This window comes from Oncorhynchus nerka, unplaced genomic scaffold, assembly GCF_034236695.1.
Source record: "Oncorhynchus nerka isolate Pitt River unplaced genomic scaffold, Oner_Uvic_2.0 unplaced_scaffold_1282, whole genome shotgun sequence".
NCBI classification, from domain to species: Eukaryota; Metazoa; Chordata; class Actinopteri; order Salmoniformes; family Salmonidae; genus Oncorhynchus; species Oncorhynchus nerka.
The window spans coordinates 1-21,390 of record NW_027040062.1 but is presented as its reverse complement, the minus strand read 5'-3'; the positions used below and the strand labels follow the sequence as shown (position 1 = coordinate 21,390).

General features: G+C 39.5%; 1 pseudogene; it reads right to left on the bottom strand.

Annotated features, from left to right (window-relative positions):
- Positions 1 to 8,076: 8,076 nt before the first annotated feature.
- Positions 8,077 to 16,202, bottom strand: LOC135568987 (NACHT, LRR and PYD domains-containing protein 3-like; annotated as a pseudogene).
- Positions 16,203 to 21,390: the final 5,188 nt, after the last annotated feature.

Here is a 21,390-nt window from a genome sequence, read left to right as displayed (position 1 = left end):
CTAGGACTCTGAGCCATTATGGCATATATCGGTGCAGGTTCCCATATTGATCGTGGACACAGGTCATAGCTCATTTGGAGAGAGAGGGCTATATGGGGGCTATATGAATCCACTCACCCAGTATGGAAGAAGGTAGAATATAGCGAAGGTGAGAGTTTTTGATTGTAATCAGGAGAGAGGGATGTATTGCATAAAGATACACCTAACCCTTTAAACAAAATGAAGGAGGATCTAGGGTTGTGGTATGGATATGACCAGGTCTTGGTCGACACCCTAGTATGGTTCTGGGTAGAGGAGTTTAGGCCGGTATGGTAAAGCTGTTCACGAAAGCAGGAATGCCAGATAATGACAGTTGTATTGATTTGCACTATTTATATCCCCAGGTTAAATAAATCAAGACTTCCTCCATTTACAGTGACCGGAGGAGATTATTACCGTGTGGCCTGGTACAGTACTCTTGGGAAATGATGTCAGGGCGAGGTTTTACCGACAGATTGGACAGGATTATGCTCCCTTGTACATTTGGGAATGCCTTTCACACTCATTCAACACCAAGACATGAAGTTTAGCCAAATGGGAAAAAGAGCTACTCCATCCGGGTCTCTTGATGACAAAGTATACATTGATAACATTGTGGTTCCACGGGGGTGCTAGATGAGTTCAAAGCAAGAAATCAGATCCTAGCAGGATTAGAGTCAAGTTTTTCCGGGTGGTCTACTCTCAATAAGAACGTGGACTGGATTAATTATATTTATGATAATCAACAGAGCTTTAACAATTATACCAGAGATGCTATTAAAGGTTTTGCAGAACAGACTGAAGCAACCAGCCTGATGGCTTGGCAGAATATAATTGCATTAGATATGTTATTGGCTGAAAAGGGAGAAGTATGCGTGATTATCGGGACCATGTTTGTGCTTACATCCCAAATAACACAGCTCCGGACGAATCAGTGCCCGAAGCCTCAGATGGTTTGACCACCCTGGCTCACGGGTTGGCAGAAAACTCTGGGGTGGATACTTCTCTGACTAATTGGTTTGATAGTATGTTCGGAAAATGGAAAAATATTATGATCACTGTATTATGGGCTACATTCACCTGTGTGACTGTTTAGTTTTATGGGGCTGTTGTCTAATTCCCTGTGTATGAGGCCTTATTTCCAGGACTCTGGAGAAATCGATGACAATAGATGGTGAGGTACCAGGGGATTCCAGGTTCTGACCCGCGGAGTGCTGAATGCATGTCTACAGAACAAGTGGACAAATCTGGATACTTCATTTGCGGGGAATGTATATTTGATGAGACCATTTTTGATGTTTAGGGAGGTTAGGTTGTATCTTGTTTCAATATTAGACTGTTTTTTTAATGAAGATTGTAACGAAAATCCTGATAAGAAGAGTTATGATTCTGATGTAGGCCTAAAAACAGTCATTTCGAATGCAAGTATTTATTTATGTTAGATGGTATTTTGATAACAAGAAATATTTCCAATAAAAATAGAAGTATGCTTTTTAATATTTCAATATAACTACATGTGTGATTGGATGTATAATATTTAATCAAAGGTTGGATATGTTAAGGGAATTTTTATCAATGATGACTAATTATGTATACATTTCAATCAGGACTGACTAATCAGAATACTATTATGTTACTGTATATGTATGACTTTTCTTTTTAATCCTAGTACTGAATATAATGTGTGTAAATATAATCAGCTCTCTCAGCAGACAAAACATTACAAACAGCTAGCAGCAAAGTAGATTGGTTACAAAAGTCAGAAAAGCAATAAAATGAATCGCTTACATTTGATGATCTTCGAATGTTTGCACTCACGAGACTCCCAGTTACACAATAAATGTTAATTTTGTTCAATAAAGATTCTCTTTATATCCAAAAACCTCCATTTGGTTGGCGCGTTTTGTTCAGTAATCCACAGGCTCGTGCCGGTCACGACGGGCAGACGAAAAATCCAAATATCATCCGGAAAGTTCGTAGAATCATGTCATACGTTTTTATAATCAATCATCAGGTTGTTTTTACAATAAATAATCGATAATATTTCAACTGGACGGTAGCCTTTTCAATAGCAAAGAGAGAGAAAAGGTCTCGCTCCAGTTGCTCGCGCATGCAAAAATCTGGGGACACCCAGCCATCCACTGACGCAATGTGATCATTCTAGCTCATTTTTCAGAATAAAGGCCTGAAATTATGTCTAAAGACTGTTCACACCTTGTGGAAGCCGTAGGGAAAGGAATCTGGTTGATATCCCTTTAAATGGAGGGTAGGCATGCAATGGAACAGAGAGGTTTGAAAATAACTGCACTTCCTGGTTGGATTTTAGGCAGTTTCATTTGGGCACGTTTTCATCCAAACATCAAAATACTAATATAGTCTCAAGATTTACCTCTGCAAAGGTAAATCTGGAAAGAAGTTGTGCTTTACAGATTTGAGAAATGGTCTGGATGGATCATGGCTTTGCCAGGGGGGGTTGGAATGGTGGAAGGGAGGATGAGGAGATGGTGTTGGCTGATATCTCCTATGTTTCCTCTGCACTGCGGTATCGGTTGTCATGTTTAGAGCCTCGTCTGGCCTTCTGGCCAAGATACAAGGCAAGTATTGTAGATTTTTTGAGGATAAATATTTGGGTTCCACAAAGTGTTTTGTATTTGTCAAAAGAGGGGGGGACAAGGTCTTGTACATGTTGCTAGTAGGGCTGCTGCTTTCCGGTTTCAGTTTATTCAAAGGTTGCTTTATGGACAGAAACATGTGGTGTGGAGAGGGGTGGCAGGTCTGGTATTACAGCAGGTCGGGGGATTAGAGTTAAAGAAGGATTTATTTTTTAGTTGATAGTTTCCAGATTTCTAGGGATGGAGTACCTCCATTTTACAGAGGCCTTCTTAGGGTTTGGAGTATAATGAAGGTGTCCAGACGCACTAAGGCTGAGTCAGTGCATTGGCTGCTGAAGGAACCTCTGGTGTTTGGGGCAAGACTGGACTGTACAACTGAAGCTGGTCTACATATCACCAAGATAAAGAAGGGCAGAATCATCACCCTCAGTAAATTAATGGACATGGCTGGGCCCACATTAATAGATGGAGGACGGGTGGCTGAACATTTAGGGGGGGGTTCAGAAAGGACTGTAGGACAACTGCTGGACAGTTGCAGGAAGGAGATTATGCTCAAGAGTTACTACAAAAAGACAAGATGAAGACACCCCGTTTCCAAGACTAAGGATTAGACCCAATATGACAAGGTAAAGCCAGCATGGAGAACACTGTACAAGCCACCGTTACTAAAGGGGACTGGTGATATGTAATGGAGGGTGTTGATGACAAGGTAAAGCCAGTATGGAGAACACTGTACAAGCCACCGTTACTAAAGGGGACTGGTGATATGTAATGGAGGGTGTTGATGACAAGGTAAAGCCAGCATGGAGAACACTGTACAGGGGACTGGTGATATGTAATGAGGGGTGTTGATGACAAGGTAAAGCCAGCATGGAGAACACTGTACAGGGGACTGGTGATATGTAATGGAGGGTGTTGATGACAAGGTAAAGCCAGCATGGAGAACACTGTACAGGGGACTGGTGATATGTAATGGGGGGTGTTGATGACAAGGTAAAGCCAGCATGGAGAACACTGTACAGGGGACTGGTGATATGTAATGGAGGGTGTTGATGACAAGGTAAAACCAGCATGGAGAACACTGTACAGGGGACTGGTGATATGTAATGGAGGGTGTTGATGACAAGGTAAAGCCAGCATGGAGAACACTGTACAAGCCACTGTTACTAAAGGGGACTGGTGATATGTAATGGGGGGTGTTGATGACAAGGTAAAACCAGCATGGAGAACACTGTACAGGGGACTGGTGATATGTAATGGGGGGTGTTGATGGGGACTGGTGATATGTAATGGGGGGTGTTGATGGGGACTGGTGATATGTAATGGGGGGTGTTGATGGGGACTGGTGATATGTAATGGAGGGTGTTGATGACAAGGTAAAGCCAGCATGGAGAACACTATACAGGGGACTGGTGATATGTAATGGGGGGTGTTGATGACAAGGTAAAGCCAGCATGGAGAACACTGTACAGGGGACTGGTGATATGTAATGGGGGGTGTTGATGACAAGGTAAAGCCAGCATGGAGAACACTGTACAGGGGACTGGTGATATGTAATGGAGGGTGTTGATGACAAGGTAAAGCCAGCATGGAGAACACTGTACAGGGGACTGGTGATATGTAATGGGGGGTGTTGATGACAAGGTAAAGCCAGCATGGAGAACACTGTTCAACCCATCGTTACTAAAGGGGACTGGTGATATGTAATGGAGGGTGTTGATGACAAGGTAAAGCCAGCATGGAGAACACTGTACAGGGAACTGGTGATATGTAATGGAGGGTGTTGATGACAAGGTAAAGCCAGCATGGAGAACACTGGACAGGGGACTGGTGATATGTAATGGGGGGTGTTGATGACAAGGTATTTATTTACTGTTAAAGGAATTCAATTGCTCTATGTTTTAATATCCAATTAAAATTAAACACTCTGTCAATTCATAAGGATTTGTAATTCCCTTATTCTATAATGATAGACAGAGCCCAGTCTGCAAGTCAGACAGCAGAGTTTATTCAAGAGAGTACTGAACACGATACAGGTTACCACAGGTTATAAACTGAAAATGACGTCATTAGTTCCAACACCAACCCGTGTCATCTCCGTTCCAGTACAAAGGCTGTATCTCAAGTCTTCCCACATCCGTCTCCCTACCAATTTAATATAATTTACGAGTCAAGGTTTTCTTGTGTAGATAAGCATTCTAGCCAGTCTGATTCATTTGTACCAAGGAACAGACAGTCATTGTACTAAACTCTTGACCACATTCCCACACATTATATTCAGTACTGGGATCAAGAAAGAAAACTCATACACATACAGAATAGTATTCTGATTAGTACATATACAGTAACATATTAGTATTCGGATTAGTACGTCCTGATTGAAATGTATACATAATTAGTCATCATTGATAAAAATTCCCTTAACATTTACTCAATACCTAACTAATCACACAGAATTACACATACACATAATTAAATCATAACTTGATTACAAATTACGTCTTAAAGGAAAACGTCCCTAGCGGGCGGAACAGATATGACAGCTTGAAAAGGGGCTTAGTTTGAGTGAAAGAGCGGGAAGACTGAGGAACAAAGGCCGAAGCTGTGCTATCGTAAATACATTATCTTATGCATTCTAAAGTACCGCCCATTTGGAAAAGGAAAATGCAATAAATATTTACTCTGAGCTGCGCTTCGGTAGGTTGGTGGTAGATGGAAGGCCGTGTTGCCCAACCGAGTCCTTTGAAGAATCTCTCTGCTGGTAAATTGGATATGTTGTAGTAATGTCATTGTGTGATAGACGGGATACTCTCTCTGTTCCTTCCTAGCCTGCGTTTGCATCTGCTGTTGCTAACTCAACGGCTAGGAGGTATCACTTCTGTAGTGAATAAGAGTTCAAAGTTCATACCATTCGCAACCAAAGCTCACGCTGATGTTGGCTTCGTTCTGTAGTTATTATCTGAACCATTCTGACATCAGACCGTCGTCCTCACGTCCTCGGAACAGGAGGTTACATTGTCGTCAAGGGCTTATATAGGAAGGAGAGGAGGGCGTGTTTGAAAAGTTTTATAGCCCATGTCCCTTCACAGGGGCTGATTGAGCAGAGCCCTAACCTTATGAAAACCCAAATCTCACATTTTAGAAGCTAACATTTCATCCCATCACGAATAATTTCATATTCAAACATTTAAATTGAACAATAATTCCATGTGAATCCGATAACTCTGATGTGTAGACTTTCCACTGTAGAGTTTATGTCATCTTATCATTGATGGGAATGTCTCAGATGACAACCGAACTGACATCATATTCATTAAGTACCACCGCATATGTTCAATTGGTCGGATTACCAGAATATAGTTCATTTCCCCCCATCTACTGATGTTCCCAGAATCTCTATGTTAACCAAGGGTTTTGCAAATGTAACATCAGTAGGATAGAGAGAGGAAAAAGGTGGAAGAGGTATTTATGACTGTCATAAACCTACCCCCAGGCCAACGTCATGACAATGATAAACAGAGGATTCCATCTAAAACAGTATAAAACAAGATGATAAACAGAGGATCCATCTAAAACAGTATAAAACAAGATGTATAAAACTAAACAGAGGATCCATCCATAAAACAAGATGATAAAAGGATCCATCTAAAACAGTATAAAACAAGATGATAAACAGAGGATCCATCTAAAACAGTATAAAACAAGATGATAAACAGAGGATCCATCTAAAACAGTATAAAACAAGATGATAAACAGAGGATCCATCTAAAACAGTATAAAACAAGATAAACAGAGGATCCATCTAAAACAGTATAAAACAAGATGATGATCCATCTAAAACAGTATAAAACAAGATGATAAACAGAGGATCCATCTAAAACAGTATAAAACAATGTTCATTACGCCAACTCATAACACTATAACTTCATGGGAGTCTTGTGGAAAGACTGCATGTTGTTTTGGGTGTATTGAGTGACGTCTTCATCAACATTTGCAGAATATTCCTGACATATTTTCACCTCTTGTCAGACGCCAACAGTCTAGTCGGCTGCAGACATTCATAAGGAGTTCAAGTAGTTTATTTGCCATTTGCAGGTATTAAAAGTAATAAACATTGTAATTCCTTGTTCAGCTCTCTCACATATAGGACAGGACATACCAGTGGAGGCTGGTGATGACGGCTCATTAATGTCTGGAACAGAGTGAATGAAATGGAACACATAGAAACCACGTGTTTGATACCATTCCACTTATTCCCCTCCAGAAATTCCTGTTTAACAGGCAGATACCAACTGTGGTACAAACACAAACTGTATATAATAAAAAATGCAAAGTGGTAAAGGCAGATAGAACTGGGAAGAAGTTCAGTCATGTTCTAGAACCTGTGGAAAACAGTTTAGGAAATGATTTAACAGGCAGATAGAACTGGGATAGAAGCTGTTCTAGAACCTGTGGTCCAGAAACTGATTTAACAGGCAGATAGAACTGGGATAGAAGCTGTTCTAGAACCTGTGATCCAGAAACTGATTTAACAGGCAGATAGAACTGGGATAGAAGCTGTTCTAGAACCTGTGGAAACTGATTTAACCAGAAACTGATTTAACGGGCAGATAGAACTGGGATAGAAGCTGTTCTAGAACCTGTGGTCCAGAAACTGATTTAACAGGCAGATAGAACTGGGATAGAAGCTGTTCTAGAACCTGTGATCCAGAAACTGATTTAACAGGCAGATAGAACTGGGATAGAAGCTGTTCTAGAACCTGTGATCTAGAAACTGATTTAACAGGCAGATAGAACTGGGATAGAAGCTGTTCTAGAACCTGTGATCCAGAAACTGATTTAACAGGCAGATAGAACTGGGATAGAAGCTGTTCTAGAACAGCAGGCAGATAGAACTGGGATAGAAGCTGTTCTAGAACCTGTGGTCCAGAAACTGATTTAACAGGCAGATAGAACTGGGATAGAAGCTGTTCTAGAACCTGTGGTCCAGAAACTGATTTAACAGGCAGATAGAACTGGGATAGAAGCTGTTCTAGAACCTGTGGTCCAGAAACTGATTTAACAGGCAGATAGAACTGGGATAGAAGCTGTTCTAGAACCTGTGGTCCAGAAACTAATTTAACAGGCAGATAGAACTGGGATAGAACTGTTCTAGAACCTGTGGTCCAGAAACTGTTTTTAAGCAACCACTGGTCCTAGACTGGTGCCCTGAATGCATATGTTTTTGTCCAATATGTGTGTGTGTGTGTGTCAGTGTGTGTGTGTGTCCAGTGTGTGTGTGTGTGTGTGTGCACACTGTGTCTAATGTGTGTGTGTGTCCATGTGTGTGTGTGTGTGTGTGTGTGTGTGTTTGTTTGTGTTTGTGTCCTGTGTGTGTGTGTGTGTGTGTGTATCCAAAGTGTGTGTGTGTCTGTTTGTGTCCAGTGTGTGTGTGTGTGTGTGTGTGTGTGTGTGTGTGTGTGTGTGTGTTTGTGTGTGTGTGTGTGTGTGTGTGTGTGTGTGTGTGTGTGTGTGTGTGTGTGTGTGTGTGTGTGTGTGTGTGTGTGTGTGTGTGTGAGTGAGATAGTGTGTGTGTATCACTGGCACAGGGACACTGAGGAGTCCCAAATCCCAAAGGAATCATCATAAACCCTAAACCCTGGATAGAGGGGCTCAGTGAATGTGGAGGTGAATGTGATCAGGTGGGTCAGTGTGTAAGAGGAGACTCTGTAGAAGGACAGAGTGCCGGCTGGCCAGTCCAGATACACTCCTACTCTGTGGGAGCTGGAGGAGGGGACGTCTATGGTAGTGGGATTATTATTGTGACAGGCTGTGTAGCTGTTGTCAGAGCAGTACAGACTCCAGGACTTGTCATTGTATCCAAGCCAACATTCCTTAACCCCTCCTCTCCTGCTGATTCCTTTATATGTCACTCCTATAACAGCCCCTCTTCCACTCCACTCTACCTCCCAGTAACAGCGCCCAGTCAGACCCTCTCTACACAGCACCTGTCCCCAGTCCTCAAATCTCTCTGGGTGATCAGGATACGGCTGCTCCTCTGTCCTACATGTCACCTTTCTGTTCTCCTCAGACAGAGAGAGGCGTCTGTTTACTGTGTTTAGGTCCAGTGTGAGATCACAGACATCTGATGGATGAAACCAGACACAATATTAGAAATCATCATCATTCACATTAGAATGTTAACTCACTTTTCACTAATTCATTTAATGTAGATGTTTCTAGGTATCAAAAGGAGAAGTTAAGGTAACTTGAGACTTGTTGAATGATCATATGTTATACTGTATGGTAATATAAAACACACTTATTCCCATTAATTACACACACACACACACACACACACACACACACACACACACACACACACACACACACACACACAACACAGTCAAAGCAACTCTTTGTAAACGTTGGTGTCCCTGATTTCTGCTTCTGTGGAACTACAGCTGATATTTAATATGACCAAGTCAGTAATGATGGTGGTCTTTGATTTTGCTTAACTTGAGTTAAGACTTATTCTTAGTCATATTCTTCACAGCAGTCAACACTCACATTTTCTAAGCCCAGGTTTCATTCTGTTCTCTCCACCATGTTCCACACTGTAGCGGTAAGCAGAAGAACAGACAGTCATTGAGGGATACACCTGAACTCACACACACACACACACACACACACACACACACACACACACACACACACACACTGGAGACATCCCAGTGGTGACACACACAGAATGACAGACACACACACACACACACAGTCACACACACTGTCTTAACACAGCCTGATAAGTCAAACATGTCTGATATGAACATTGACATAAACCCTCTACATACTTGAGTTTCTCCAGTCTGCAGTGTGGATCCTCCAGTCCAGCAGAGAGCAGTCTGACTCCTGAGTCTCCTGGGTGATTGTAGCTCAGGTCCAGCTCTCTCAGGTGTGAGGGGTTTGACCTCAGAGCTGAGACCAGAGAAGCACAGCCTTCCTCTGTGACTAGACAGCCTGACAGCCTGTAAAGAGTCAAATCATATTAAAATCACACTGCTATTCTTTGGTGGTGAAAATAGTGGCAGTATATTTTTTCTGCATATTCAGATATATCAGTGTCCTGAAACCTTCCATATCTATTCATAAATTAGTGTATCATTATTATAAATTATCATAATATTACTTGTATTATTATTATTGAGAAATGTTTAGTACAAATATTATAGTAGACTGACCAGACCAGTTTAAAAAGCAGAATCAGTCAGAAGACAGACAGTGAGGTATCAGATAAATTAAAGGTGACATTATGTACTGTCATCTAATGTGAAACATTATATCTCAAATCCAAAATGCTGGAGCATAGCACCAAATTTAAAACTGAAACCTTCACTGTACACTCCAAACACATATGGTGTGGACTATGTGTGTCTGGTAAACACATGTGGATCTGGTGAACAGTTATCACTTGTTGACCAACTACAGGAATACTGACCTCAGAGTCTCCAGTTTTATTCATGAATGAATGTATCATTAATATAAATGATCAAAGTATTGCCTCCAGATAGAAACATGTATAGTACAAATATTATAGTAGACTGACCAGACCAGTTTAAAAAGCAGTATCAGTCAGAAGACAGACAGTGACACATCAGACACACACAGTCCACACCATATCTAGACAGACAGTGAGGTATCAGATTTAGACACACATTGAGTATACAGTCCACACCATATCTATTTAGACAGTGAGGTATCAGATTTAGATTGTATTGAGTATACAGTCCACAATATATATTATACTGACCTCAAACACATATGGTGGGAAATGGGAGAACTACATACATAAAGTGCTTTCATATCTGATAATACTGACTACAGGAATACTGACCTCAGAGTCTCCAGTTTACAGTGGGGATTCCCCAGTCCAGCAGAGAGCAGCTTCACTCCTGAATCCTTCAGGTCATTGTTACTCAGGTCCAGCTCTCTCAGGTGTGAGGGGTTTGAACTGAGAACTGAGGCCAACACTTCACAGGATGTGTCTGTGAGTTTACAGACAGTGAGTCTGAAACACAGAAGAAATACAATGACAGAGAGGTTGTATTAAAATATTTCACTTAGCTTTCCCTGCTTACACTGTAAATAAATGTGTCTCTATACTCCAGCATTTTGGATTTCAGATCAAATGTTTCATATGAGGTGACAGACAGGATATTTTAATAATAATATTAATTTAATGTATCTAGTCCCCCCTTTTGAAGAAGTCATTCTGACACTTAAAGTGATTAGACAAAAGTTTATCTGGTCCCATATTCCTCGAACACAATGAGACATCAAGCCTGTGACGCCTTGACTGAGAAAGATCATGAATGAATCATGAATAATAATGAGTGAGAAAGTTAAAGAGGCTACAACAAAGCATGCTAACCTCTCACCATTACCAATAACAGAGGCTACAACAAAACATGCTAACCTCTCACCATTACCAATAACAGAGGATACAACAAAACATGCTAATCTCTCACCATTACCAATAACAGAGGATACAACAAAACATACTAACCTCTCACCATTACCAATAACAGAGGCTATAACAAAACATGCTAACCTCTCACCATTACCAATAACAGAGGCTACAACAAAACATACTAACCTCTCACCATTACCAATAACAGAGGCTACAACAAAACATGCTAACCTCTCACCATTACCAATAACAGAGGCTACAACAAAACATGCTAACCTCTCACCATTACCAATAACAGAGGCTACAACAAAACATGCTAACCTCTCACCATTACCAATAACAGAGGCTACAACAAAACATGCTAACCTCTCACCATTACCAATAACAGAGGCTACAACAAAACATGCTAACCTCTCACCATTACCAATAACAGAGGCTACAACAAAACATGCTAACCTCTCACCATTACCAATAACAGAGGCTACAACAAAACATGCTAACCTCTCACCATTACCAATAACAGAGGCTACAACAAAACATGCTAACCTCTCACCATTACCAATAACAGAGGGGTCTGATCTTTGTGCCTCTTCAATTATTCTCATTCATCATTATTCTAATCGATTAATTCATTCATGATTATTCATCATCATAGTAGCATCCACATGAATGTAGAAGTGTTCAGAAACATCTTCTATTCTTACTGACAATACAAGTGAAGTGACTCCAAAATGACAGGACATTATTCACCATTCTATTTCTATTAGGAAAAACATCCAAAACACAACCAAGACAAACTGCAAATAAATTCAACAAGTTAGTAGAATCACAAGCTTGATGTAATCACTGCAGGCATTGAATATGGGACCAAATACTAAACGTATGACTACTTTAATACACTATAAGTGAATATGAATAATTACGACTTTTCAAATGGGAGAACTACATACATAAAGTGCTTTCATATCTGATAATACTGACCTCAGAGTCTCCAGTTTACAGTGGGGATTCCCCAGTCCAGCAGAGAGCAGCTTCACTCCTGAATCCTTCAGGTCATTGTTACTCAGATCCAGCTCTTTCAGGTGTGAGGGGTTTGACTCAGAGCTGAGACCAGAGAAGCACAGCCTTCCTCTGTGACTCCACAGCCTGACAGCCTGACAAAGAGATCATCATGACTTCACAAACACAATATTAATTTAACACCAGTAGTGTAGAAGGACAATGGCAGATGCATTTGGTTTATTCTCTCAAACAACATATAGATTCATCTTCCGTCTCCTAGAATTGTATGGTCATATTGTTATACTAATGTGAAAATCAATGAATTTATTCAATATGTTTTTCAATATAATATTATATACATATTATAATACATATTTTTCTCTAAACTGAATATTTCTTCCTGATGATTAGTTCTTAAATGTCATTTTATTTACTCACAGAACAGCTCTGGAGGCTTTGACCACTGGCAGCAGCCTCAGAAGACCTTCCTCTGATCTGGAGTATTTCTTCAGGTCAAACACATCCAGCTCCTTTTCTGAAGTCAGCAACACAAAGACCAGAGCTGACCACTGTGCAGGTGACAGTTTGGGTTTTGAGAGACTTCCTGATCTCAGGTATCTTTGGATCTCCTCCACTAGAGAATGGTCATTCAGTTCATTCAGACAGTGGAACAGATTGATGCTCCTCTCTGGAGAGGGATCCTCCCTGATCTTCTCCTTGATGTACTTGACTGTTTCTTCATGGGTCTTTGAGCTGCTTCTTGTCTTTGTCAGTAGACCTTGTAAGTGCTTCTGATTGGACTCCAGTGAGAGGCCCAGAAGGAAGCGGAGGAAAAGGTCCAGGTTTCCCGTCTCACTTTGTAAGGCTTTATCCACAGCACTCTTGTAGACAGTAACTGCAGGCTTGTCTTGAACAGCACAGAAAGTTTCCTGGATGTTGATTGCAGTTCATCCATTAGATTCTCATTGTTGTTGATGAATGAGAGGAACACATATACAGCAGCCAGAAACTCCTGAATGCTCAGATGAACAAAGCAGTACACCTTGTCCTGGTACAGCCACATTCCTCTTTAAAGAGCTGTGTGCACAATCCTGAGTACACTGAGGCTTCATTGACATCAATGCCAGCCTCTTTCAGGTCTTCTTCATAGAAAATCAGATTGCCCTTCACAAGCTGTTGAAAAGCCAGTTTTCCCAGTGACAGAATGCTCTCTTTATTCCAGTGTGGACCTGTATCTTCTTTCCCAAGATACTTTTCATTCTTCTGTTTGGTATGAAACACCACAAGGTGTGTGTACATCTCAGTCAGAGTCTTGGGCATCTCTTCTCTCTTATGTTTCAGCATGTGTTCAAGGACTGTTGCAGAAATCCAACAGAAGACTGGAATGTGGCACATGATGTGGAGGCTCCTTGATGTCTTTATGTGTGAGATGATTCTAATGGCCAGATCCTCATCACTGAATCTCTTCCTGAAGTATTCCTCCTTCTGTGGGTCATTGAACCCTTGTACCTCTGTCACCTGGTCAACACACCCAGAAGGGATCTTATTGGCTGCTGCAGGCCGGGTAGTTATCCAGAGGAGAGCAGAGGGGAGCAGATTTCCCTTGATGAGATTTGTCATCAGAACATCCACTGAGGTTGACTCTGTGACGTCACAACAGATCTTGTTCTTCTGGAAGTCTAGGGGCAGTCGGCACTCATCCAGACCATCAAAGATGAACAGAACTTTGTACTTGTTGTAGTTGGAGATTCCTGATTGTTTGGTTTCCATTGAGAAGTGATTAAGAAGTTCAATGAAAGTGTTTTCCAATTTCATCAAATTCAGCTCCCGGAAAGGGAATGAAAATACAAATTGGACATCCTGATTTGCTTTTCCTTCAGCCCAGTCCAGAATGAACTTCTGCACAGAGACTGTTTTTCCAATGCCAGCGACTCCCTTTGTCAGCACAGTTCTGATAGGTTTGTCTTGTCCAGTTAAGGGTTTGAAGATGTCATTACATTTGATTGCAGTCTCTGGTCTTGCTTGTTTCCTGGTTGTTGTCTCAATCTGTCTCAGCTCATGTTCATTATTGACCTCTCCTGTTCCACCCTCTGTGATGTAGAGCTCTGTGTAGATCTTATTGAGAAGTGTTGGGTTTCCTTGTTTAGCGATCCCCTCAAATACACATTGAAACTTCTTCTTTAGATTAGATTTGAGTTCACGTTGGCAAATCACAGCAAGCTCATCTGAATATAGAAATAACACAGAGGATATTAATATTATGTCTGTTTTAATGTCTACAGTATTGTAGGACTGTTATAAAGTTGTAAATTATAATAATTTATTATCTCTTAACTGACTGTATAAATGTGTAAATGTTTTCATAATGCATTACAGACTGGTGTGACTGATTATATTATTATTGGTATTATTGATGGTATTATTAATGTTCTCTCTCTCTAAATGAATCACCACAACACATCCCTGCTGCTACTTGATGAGGTCACTAGGTGTTGTGTTAAGGCTGCTACAATATCATTGAGTTACACAGCTACTTTAGCTGTACTTTAGCTACAGCTTTTAAATTTTATAAAACAGCATTCAACATGAGGCAGACAGATCTTACATTTCTCCAGTGTGTCAGCAAGCTCCTTCTGGTTCATTTTCCTCAGGATGTGCAGTGTGATCTTCAGAGCCCCCTCTCTGGCACTGCTCTCCTGCTGCTCATCTTCAGGTTCCACCACTTCCTTATCCTGCTTCTGACTCTCAAAGCCTTCTGGGAATTCTGGACTAAGAATCCTCTTGAACATCTTCAGCTCGTTCTTCACAAATGTCATAATTTTATCTTCAAGCATCTGGAATAAATTAAGTAAATAAGTTAAGCAAGAGAATAAAATGCTTTCTCATTAACACATTAATGAATGATTGACAGATCAACTTTACTTGAGGTAAACAAAAACAAATGTACATAACAGGACCACATACACTGAATATGGAGTCCAGGTCTGTTTGATGACTCTGGGAAGACTGACCACTGAGAATCTCTGACTCTGATCTCTCCTGTTGGTTTCTGTGGACAAAACATTAGATTACATCTCCTCATCCAGGGAGTACACACACACACACACACACAGTGAGGGAATGTTGTGTTTGTTTAATTGTTTTAGGACTATGAGAATGGACAAAAGGATTAGCATATGGATTATGAAAACAACAACAATAAATGGGAAAATGGGAGAGGAGAAATGACTAGAGACAGTGTTGTTTAACTCACTGACCAGGACCCATGAGTTCTTCTTACCTTTGTTCAGTAGAAAAGTCTCCCTCTCTAAACACTATAGGTTGAACCATAGACCAGTCACTCTTCATGGACACACAGCTGGGAACAGGGGAGGCTGGTCTCTCCTGCTTGATTGGGCTTCAACACAACAGAGACAAACATTACATCTCTCATCTACTCTGAGCTCAGATGGGGAAACATAAGAGTTTCATTCCAAAAAGCTATTTATCGCTTCATTCTGCGTCACAAATAGAACTGACTTACAGACGTTAACGCGCGCGAGCAGTGTGTCATTTAAAATGACGAAATTCATTTAGCGTCGCGAGCGTTGTAGTCAGTCTGTCAGCCCCGCTAAAAGGCTGGTGTCGTTACTCTGCCTTCTCCGGGGGGATGTTGAGGTACATTTACTAACCGGGAGGGTTTGAATGATGTGATTTATTGGAGGGCTGGAAGACGCACTCTCGAGGTTGTTTACTCACAATATCAGATATTAAGATGATTTTTATAATGAATGTATACTGAGGTTGAAGTTCTGACTAGTGATTATTTACCCGGGGTTCAATACCTGCTATTGAGGCGCCCTGAAAATAATATTCAAAAGTTCGGTCCTTGGACACAGAGGTTTAAACACTAAAGTTACCGTCCATCTAGTGAAGAGAGGAGAACCGGACAGAGGTAGCCAGCATCCGTCAACGAGAGAGGGAGAAGCCTCACCGGGATTTAACAGGTGGAAGAAACAACCGGGGAGCTCCATCGGTCCACAAGAAATGCAGACAGCCGGTGATGATGTAGTGGTAGCTATGGTAACTAGGATGCTGCTGGTAGAGTAGCAAACTAGCTTACCGAGCTGTACCGATTAGCTAGGATAACTAGGATGCTGCTGGTAGAGTAGCTAGCTAACTTACCGAGCTGTACCGACTAGCTAGGATAACTAGGATGCTGCTGGTAGAGTAGCTAGCTAGCTTACCGAGCTGTACCGACTAGCTAGGATAACTAGGATGCTGCTGGTTAGTTAGCAGGTCGTTCGTCTGTCCCTCGTCTCGATGATGAATCCGGTGAAACACAAATTGAAACAAGGATAGAGAGTGAAAAGGATCTGGCTACACTCATACTGTCCCTGACCGTAAAGAAAAAAGCAAATTGAACAGTAAACTTCGGTGTCTCAACACTGTAACAAACACCGTCGTTATTCCCCAAGATCACCTCAGTCCACTCTGCGCGTAACCGGACAATATCCTTGGCGCCACACCGAACGTGGACGCGGACAGTTCTGTACGGGGACGCGGACGGTTCTGTACGGGGACGCGGACGGTTCTGTACGGGGACGCGGACAGTTCCAGAACGCGGACATGAGCAGTGCAACACAATCAACTGAACCCAGTCTTTACAGTGGGTTACATTAGTAATATGAATTATTTATTATTATGTAAAACAAACATTCTATGTTTTTTTATAACAATATTTTGAGATCTGGGTCCATATCGCCAAAGTGTCTCAGAGGAGAAAATTGGTCGTATAAGTGCTGAGAATAAAGACATTTTACACTTATGGGTATAAATTAAAGCTATTTATGAAGTCTCTAGTCCCACCTAGTTGGCAGAAATTTATGACACCTCGTGAGCTGTCCTAAGTAGTTATGAGTTAACAGCAGGTGTCCTAAGTAGTTATGAGTTAACAGCAGGTGTCCTAAGTAGTTAAGAGTTAACAGCAGGTGTCCTAAGGAGTTATGAGTTAACAGCAGGTGTCCTAAGTAGTTAAGAGTTAACAGCAGGTGTCCTAAGTAGTTAAGAGTTAACAGCAGGTGTCCTAAGTAGTTATGAGTTAACAGCAGGTGTCCTAAGTAGTTAAGAGTTAACAGCAGGTGTCCTAAGTAGTTAAGAGTTAACAGCAGGTGTCTTGATAATACTATAGAATAATGCAGTGAGTCAGTGGTTTCTGCACAACATGTAATTGTTTTGGAGCAGATAAAAATAATGTTTTGATATTTGATATGATCAATCCATTAATAATATATGTCTTGTGCTTTTGGCAATGATTTATGTGTAATAATTATGAATAACAAGTGATACCATGTATCAGGCTTATTCCCCAAGATTAACTCAGGTTTTCACCCAGTGGCTAAGGAGTTGGACCTGTGGCCTAAAGGTGGCTGGTTTGAATCCATGTGTAAAATGTGCTATTTGCTAACTGCTGGGTTGCATGATGTCATTTATTGACGGGCTGGAAGTCCCACTCTGTCTTTTCTATTCCGAGGTTGTTTATAAACAATATCAGATATTAAGGTGATTTTTATAATGAATGTATACTAAGGTTGAGGTTTTGACTAGTGATTATTTACCTGGGATTCAATACCTGCTATAGTCACTTTTTCTCGCCCAAAAGCAACACAGCCCTAATAGGAGATATACAGCTAACTAAAGTAATGAGACCATTTTAGAAAACCATTTTAGAAAACCACATAGTCTGTGGTTGCATGCTATTGTATGTCCATCATATTGCTGCTTGTAGACTATAACTGATGCTTCATGGTCCATCATATTGCTGCTTGTAGCCTATAACTGATGCTTAGTGGTCCATCATATTGCTGCTTGTAGCCTATAACTGATGCTTCATGGTCCATCATATTGCTGCTTGTAGACTATAACTGATGCTTCATGGTCCATCATATTGCTGCTCGTAGCCTATAACTGATGCTTCATGGTCTATTGCTGCTTGTAGCCTATAACTGATGCTTCATGGTCTATTGCTGCTTGTAGCCTATAACTGATGCTTCATGGTCCATCATATTGCTGCTTGTAGCCTATAACTGATGCTTTGTGTTCATATGCTTCCATCTATTGGACATTTTGCAATTAAAAGTTATTAATTCACATACAGACGTTGGTGGGGCAGCTGAGAAATAAAGTGTATTTTTTTGGTTAATTCCTTAGATCTCTAACCTGCCCCATCTTTCCCAAGCCAATTACTGGACTTTCACATAGAGGTTACTTGGTCACACAGTTCAAACCACATTTGAAAAATAAAACAGATGTGTCTTGTTGATCAAGTGTTCTGCTTTGAAATAATAAATATAATAAAATAACAAAACAAAAACAGCAAGATGCTGAGACAGGTTTTGATTAACAAAATAATCAGTGCTATTTGGTACTATAATGGTATTTACTAACATAATATTATTACTAAAACAGTTTCTAAAATAATTTGGGTTAATGTTAATGCTAAAATAGGTCATACTGATGTAGATGCTGATGTAAAAGGGCTTTATAAAAAGAAACAGTATGGACTGTGGCCTTCTCTGGGTAACACGTATGGTTAGGGATTAAGGATAAAATTGATTATAGAGTTTCTGTAGAGCTCTTTGTGACATCTGCTGATGTAAAAAGGGCTTTATAAATACATTTGATTGATTGTTAGGTTCAGGGTTTTTAAGGTAAAAAACAGTATGGGTTTATAGGTCTCTTGCTCCTCCCTGTGGCCTTCTGTGGGTACTACATATCTCATTCACGACACCTGCTAGGCTCATAATCTGAGGTAGCAACTGCTTCAGATCTACAAATCAACTAGCTAGACCTGTCCATTTGTTTTCTAACTCAGTGAAACTGCGCAGCTTTCACTCAATCCGATGTCCACGAACGAACATTTCGATGCTTATCAAATTACCCAGCAGCCATTTAGAAACAAGTCATCAAAAAAGTGATGTTTCTTAATTTAAAAAATGTCTTCTGGCTCTTTAAATTGGCCTTATCTTGAAAAATAGGACAGGGACATTCGTTTTAGTTAGGTGGTATACCTTTTTATGAAAACAAATATGGTTAACCATGACCAGAAAAGGCTTAGCACTGTGGGTCACCACAACGTGTATCCATGCGAACAGTGATCACGTTCACCAAGTAGCTGTAACCCTGTTAATAATAAGTAACCTGACGTCAGCGTTCAAGCTTAATGCCAGCAGGTGTCATTGATACAATAGTGAAGCCTCCATTGTGACGCAGAACAATGAGCTGGGAATAGAACGTTCAGAAGGTGAGTTGATTCCACGGAGCTCAATAGAACTAATAGGAGCTGGCAGGGAGAAGAATGACCTAAAATAAGGCCTGTTTTGTAGCGATTACTATATAACATAACATAATGTTATGAAACTGGGCTCCATGGCGGATGCAATGAACTAGTTATCAGAAAAAAAAAGTTGTAAATGTCATGTTTCCAGCCTACTTGAGGTGCACCGAAAATAATATTCAAAAGTTTGGTCCTTGGACAGAGAGGGGTTAAACACTAAAGTTTACCGTCCATCTAGTGAAGAGAGGAGGGGTTAAACACTAAAGTTACCGTCCATCTAGTGAAGAGAGGAGGGGTTAAACACTAAAGTTACCGTCCATCTAGTGAAGAGAGGAGGGGTTAAACACTAAAGTTACTGTCCATCTAGTGAAGAGAGGAGGGGTTAAACACTAAAGTTACCGTCCATCTAGTGAAGAGAGGAGGGGTTAAACACTAAAGTTACTGTCCATCTAGTGAAGAGAGGAGGGGTTAAACACTAAAGTTACCGTCCATCTAGTGAAGAGAGGAGGGGTAAAACACTAAAGTTACTGTCCATCTAGTGAAGAGAGGAGGGGTTAAACACTAAAGTTACTGTCCATCTAGTGAAGAGAGGAGGGGTTAAACACTAAAGTTACTGTCCATCTAGTGAAGAGAGGAGGGGTTAAGAACGGAGCAGAAGAGACATGTTTGCTCAACGTTGAATTGTATGTATGTATTGTATTGTATTGTATTGTATTGTATTGTATTGTATTGTAATGTATGTATTGTAATGTATTGTATTGTATTGTAATGTATTGTATTGTATTGTAATGTATGTATTGTAATGTAATGTAATGTATGTATTGTATTGTATTGTATTGTATTGTAATGTATGTATTGTATTGTATTGTATTGTAATGTATTGTATTGTATTGTATTGTATTGTAATGTATGTATTGTAATGTATTGTATTGTAATGTATTGTATTGTATTGTAATGTAATGTATGTATTGTAATGTATGTATTGTATTGTATTGTATTGTAATGTATTGTATTGTATTGTATTGTATTGTATTGTAATGTATGTATTGTAATGTATGTATTGTAATGTATTGTATTGTAATGTATTGTATTGTAATGTAATGTATTGTATTGTAATGTATTGTATTGTATTGTAATGTATTGTAATGTATTGTAATGTATTGTATTGTAATGTATGTATTGTATTGTAATGTATTGTAATGTAATGTATTGTATTGTATTGTAATGTATTGTAATGTATTGTAATGTATGTATTGTATTGTATTGTAATGTATTGTAATATATTGTAATGTAATGTAATGTATTGTAATGTATTGTAATGTATGTATTGTATTGTATTGTAATGTATTGTAATGTATTGTAATGTATGTATTGTATTATATTGTAATGTATTGTAATATATTGTAATGTAATGTAATGTATTGTAATGTATGTATTGTAATGTATGTATTGTAATGTATTGTAATGTATTGTAATGTATTGTATGTATTGTAATGTATGTAATGTATTGTATTGTAATGTATGTATTGTAATGTATGTATTGTATTGTAATGTATTGTATTGTAATGTAATGTATTGTATTGTATTGTAATGTATTGTATTGTAATGTATGTATTGTATGTATTGTATTGTATTGTAATGTATTGTATTGTATTGTAATGTATTGTATTGTATTGTAATGTATTGTATTGTATTGTAATGTATTGTATTGTATTGTAATGTATTGTAATGTATGTATTGTATTGTAATGTATTGTATTGTAATGTAATGTATTGTATTGTATTGTAATGTATTGTATTGTAATGTATTGTATTGTAATGTATTGTATTGTATTGTAATGTATTGTATTGTATTGTATTGTATTGTATTGTAATGTATTGTATTGTATTGTATTGTATTGTATTGTAATGTATGTATTGTATGTATTGTATTGTATTGTATTGTAATGTATTGTATTGTATTGTATTGTAATGTATGTATTGTAATGTAATGTA